The sequence below is a fragment of the Asparagus officinalis genome, chromosome 4 (genome assembly GCF_001876935.1).
Source record: "Asparagus officinalis chromosome 4, Aspof.V1, whole genome shotgun sequence".
NCBI classification, from domain to species: Eukaryota; Viridiplantae; Streptophyta; class Magnoliopsida; order Asparagales; family Asparagaceae; genus Asparagus; species Asparagus officinalis.
Window position 1 is genome coordinate 131,458,009 of NC_033797.1, and position 5,629 is coordinate 131,463,637.

Here is a 5,629-nt window from a genome sequence, read left to right on the forward strand (position 1 = left end):
GGCGGCGGAGTTCTGAGGATTTGGATCCATGAAGCGGAAATGGATCGATCGAGCTCTGTTGTGTTAGAGAGTGTGAAGAGAGAAGGATCAAAACCTAAACCCCCCAAAAAAAGGGGGCGGGTTTTGAGTTGGAGAATTCAAGAACTGGGAACCGCCAAATTATTTTTGTGGGGGGGTCATTTTCGAACAGGACGGACAAATTGGTAATAGGAAGAAATTGTTGGGGTTAGTTTGGGAATAAGTCCAAGCGTAACAGAAAAGGGTTTGGGGGGACTTTGGTGAAATTAACCTTAGCGGAAACGCTAATATGTAAAGCCATTCTCTATAAGCTGAACAAATACTCTATAAATTGTATATCGATCCCTCAAAACTTCCTAATTTAGAAATTAGGCCATCAAATCAATGAAAATTGGTATTGTGTCCTTCAAACCTTATTAGTTGCTTCAAATGGGTCACAATCTTAGTCCATCTAAATTGCGAATTCAGGTCGAGTTAGTTGTTAGCCACACACAACAAATAATATTTGTACCTCAACTAGCTAATCTCCTCCCAAAAGTACCAAAATAACTTCAAAAAACAAGTTTAAAAAAGGGTTTAAATGAGTCTAGAGGAACTCTGATTTGGGGTTTAAACGGGTTTGGATTTGTAGTAACTTAAAACAGAGGGGCTTGGAATCCCCCAAAAATGAGTTGAGTTAAATGAAGTATCTCCCGGACCAAATAACGACTTTGATGATTTGAGGGACTAATTTCAAAAAAAAATTAAAGATTTTAGGGACTAATACAAAAAAAATACACCACAAATCAAATATGTTTCTTAAATCTTTCAAATGCTGAAATTAGTCCCTTAAATCATTGAAATTGCTCTCCAGTTCTTTCAAATAAGTCCCTCTGAACTATCAAGCGTCTTTAACTCAGATTATACTAGTGACCAACCAACGTGGTTAATTACATTTCACCCCCCACGAAAATCTCCTTGCAAGTATATAGTTACACAAATTAAGAACATGGTTAAACCTCATGATGCCTTCTGTAGTAAATTAACAAAATCCCTTCACTGCTTCGTTCAGCATGAACAACATGAACGCCTTGTTGTAATTGTATATTAACAATTCCAAGGCCTTTTCATCATTTGCTGAAGCAAAAAATCAGCAGTGCAAGTATTTTGCTTGATCGGCTGCAAAGAAGAAGAGAAAGAGCGGCGGATTTCTTTGAGGGGGCTCCGGTGATAGGTAGAGAGAGTTTGAATTTGATTCTGTGTTTACTCAAGGAGAACGATCCTCCTTTTATAGGGGCCAAACTCATCACCTCGAGAACGATCCTCCTTTTATAGGGGCCAAACTCATCACCTCCACCCCCTCATAACCGCCCCTGAGAGATTTTCTCTCAACAAACTCATTTTCCACATTTCCCATGTTTTTTACTTCTTGAGAGCTGTTGATTTGGTCACACAGGACCGAGTCAAGGTAACATTTTGCTGTAGCTTTTGTTGTGCGCGGCGGAAGCCAAAACCAAACCGGTGTGCTTCGAGAGACCAAATCAAACAAACGCCGAGAGAAGACCAAACACAATCAAAATAACGACACGAGGAACATAAACAACCAATTTTAACGTGGTTCGGCAAGTTGCCTACGTCCACGGGGCAAGAATGAGATTGGGTTTTCACTAATAGAGAAGAAGAGTACAAACTGAGATTACAAAATCACACAAACTCACCAATTAACCTCACCAACAAATCTCTAATTCTCTCCAAATAGAACCTAACCAATAGCTCAGAAAATGCCTCTTTTCTGTGCTGCAAATATCCAAATATCCCCAATTCGCTGCTCAATTATCTCTTCCAATCGTTCCATATATATAGAAATCCTAAAACCAAAAACATACTAGGAATTCTAAAACCAAAAAATCCTAAAACCAAAAACATACTAGGAATTCTAAAACCAAAAACAAAACAGATTAGGAATCCTAATAACCTGTTACCAAAAAATTCTAAAACCAAAAACAAAACAGATTAGGAATCCTAATAACCTGTTACCAAAACAGATTTGGAATCCTATTACCAAAACAGATTAGGAATCCCAATAATCTGTTACCAAAACAAATTAGAAAACATATTAGGAACATGCTATCCAACAGCTTTGTATCGGTCATAGTATTCAAATGTAGAGTTAAAGGTCATCTACATATGTGCCTTGTTGTCCTGCATACTAACAGTTACTAATGCTTTTTCACATAGGAGGCCAGTTGAATAGAAAGATGGTCGGGTCAATCCATTGGCTCGCGCTAGCTGGTTAGCTTGCTCAGGCTCGGACTGTGCAGAATTGGGAGTATATGCGTACACAAAGTCGATGTATTCGAAGGTCAGCAGCACAATGGCTTATAATCTCTCTAGTATGGCCTGAATCGCCAAGGTGCGCGCTCTGAACTTAGCAGCCTCGCAATATAGCATTGTTTACTTCTGCATAACATAGTCGAAAAAGGATGCAAATAAGCAACTCTCTATTAACAAGCTTCGTATGCCTTCAGTCCCACAGGCATCCAGAGTATTAAAAAAAATTTGTAAATCTCTATATTTGGTTTTTCTTTTCCAGTCAATAGTTACATCTTAGACTCGCAAATGCTCTCTCTAACTGCATCCACTGACTAACTTACTGAGCAAAAGGGCATAAATGGTGACCTTCATCATTAATGAATTTTCTGAGGCCCGTATCAATTATCAGGTTAATTTGCACTTTATACACAGGTTTTATTCTTATGAATTGGAAGCAAAGCTTCTTATCCTCTGTTTTAGAATAAGATGCTACTAGACATGAATCTACCACTGACAAATTGTCCAGATCAGATTTCACATTAAATAATGCTTGACAAAGACGCTGGCAAAAGATAAATGCTATTACAGGGACAATTGTAATAACGAAATATGCAAGAACAGCAACTAGCATAAAATGAATTGATATTTTTAAAAAGCCGAAATAGATACGTTGGAGGATCTCAAGATAAAGGTTTTCAAAATAATTACTTAGAATTGCTAACAAAAAAAAACAGTTGATGTGCGCATGCCAAAGAACATTGGCTCCGAATCAGTAGTTTACTCACTGCATATGGCCAAGCCAAGGCAGGGTTTTCTACATAATAGCAGGCATCATCTACTTCTGTTAAGATTTATTTATAACATTTTAGATTTATAGAAAAATTCCAGCAATTTTAAGCGGTCGGTCACCTTTCATGACTATGAAAGATTTTCAGCTACTTTTACTAGTACAGCATCTTGTTTGCTGATGAACCCAGTAATTGACAGTTCCGTTATGAGATTATCAATTAATTTTACTGCCATATTATATATCTTATCGATCGGCTGATGACAGATTAGCTGACAGGTTCCCTTCATTTTCTAAACTTATATTAAGAACACCCCAATTTAACAGACATCAGGTGCTACAACAAATGTTTTTTAATCTCATATTAAAAGCATGAGAGGTGTTCTCCCAGACACTATCCATTCATCTTCTGAATTATATGTCACATTGTTATAACAATACATATGAACGAAAACAATCAGCTAGTTGGGGTTTCCTTATTTATAAAATTAAGCGTCTGGGGGTGTTTTCTATGTAACCAAAGCTAAAGGTGCACAAAAGCTAGTGGTTACCCAAACCTGTAAGAAGAGTAGAAAGATGGCATGTATGGCTCCCTTGTAGATTGAGATGCCGTATATCGACGCCTTAGTGGCCTATACTGCTTCACCCAAACGTCGGTTTCTTTTAGCTGATACCTGGATCGATAGAAAATTCAAAATTCGCGTTATCGCTCCAAAACAGGCAAAGGCTTGAAAGAGCACCACACATTGTAAGCCAATGATGTAGACGAGGACCTTCAGCTGACGGCCACGAAGCACCGACTTACTCAGCAAGAGAGCTTTCTGAACCGTATCAAATTCCCAGAACCCTACATGCACAAATCCTTTTGTTACACTGTGCACAGCTCCTCATGGCTTAAAATGCTGTAGGACTGCTTCCAGGGTGCAGGAATAGGCCACCTGAAAAAAGGGTTGCGCGGTCTTAAACAATCGGGGCTGACATTTCTGATGATTGCCAGGGTAGGCATAAGTTCAGGTTACGTCGAAAAGGGAAGATGATAATGTTCATTGGTTGAGATATTTCTGTAACAAAATATTGATCAAACTCACTCATGTAAAATGGAATACGCAACTCATAGGAAATTGCTAACGTTGAAAATGTTTTTCCTGATAAACCACTAAATTTAAATAAATTTAAAAAAATGAGAACAGCAACAAATATAATTTTCTCCTGATAGATAACTCAATAAGTTCTAATGTCTAATTTGTTGAATTCTAATGGCCTGTTTGGATGGAGGGTAGAGAGGGGGGGAAGAGAAATCTAATTTTAACCTTGTTTGGGAGTTCCATTTAGGATGACAGAGAAGGGGAATGAGGGAGAAATTTGAGCCAGAATTTTACACCCCAAATTGGGGTGTAAGGAAGGGGAAGGGAAGGAAGGAGAACTTTTCCCCTTTCTTCCCTTCCCTATGCCATCTCCCAAACACACTGTTAAATTAAGAAATTCTAGAATGCAAGTGTTGACACATGTCAATGCAATATGTATGGATGTAGGGGTGTCCAAAAAGCCCGGAGCCCGGACCCGGCCCGGTCGTGCCCGGGCCCGGGCCCGGCCCGGTCGTGCCCGGGCCCGGGCCCGGCCCGGTCGGGCCCGAAACCCGGGCAAAACCCGGGTCCGGGCACCCGGCCCGGCCCGGCCATAACGGTCACAAAGGTGACCGTTGCCCAGCCCGGCCCGGGCCAAATCTGGCCTAACGGCCAGATTTGGTCTTTTGACCGTTTTGCCCCTTAAAACGGTCAAAAAACGGCTATTTTTCGAGGGTTTTTTGGTCATTTACCTAGGGGGCTGCTTCTATAAATAGAGGGGGGGTTTCAATTCATTTTCTCACAACAAAACTCATCTATTTCTCTCTCTACTACTCTCTTATACAATCTTATACTATCTCATACTAATATACTATCCTATAATCTTTTGTATTTTCTAATACTTCCAACAAATGGCTTCTGGGTCTGATTATGAAGAGCAACATGCAACTCCTACCGATCCAGAGATGAGTCCTCCTACAACAACTCCTCATCCTACCGGTGTTAATCCTGAATCTGGTGGCGACGAATCTACGGCACCAAGAGCTCCAAAAAGGCCGAGGTCTGATGTATGGAATTTTTTTGAGAAGATAGACGTCACCAAGGATGAACACGGTAGGATCATCTCTCAGAATGCGAAATGTGCGTTGTGCGGCCAGATATTCAAAGCTCATCATAAGAGCGGCACCAACCATCTCAAACGGCATATTGAAAAACACAACAAAGGCCAAAATCTACAAGGTGATATCCGGCAGTCTATGCTTTCCCAATCATCCTCTTCAGGTACCCTCGGCAGTTGGAATTATGACGCTGCCCGAGCCCGGAAATGCGTAATCAGGTTTATTGTTCTTAAAAACCTTCCTTTTAAATTAGTAGAAGATGATGAATTTGAAGATTTATTTAGAGATGGTTTTTATCCTGCATTTACAAAATTTTCTCGTCAAACCTGTCAACGTGATATTTTAAAATA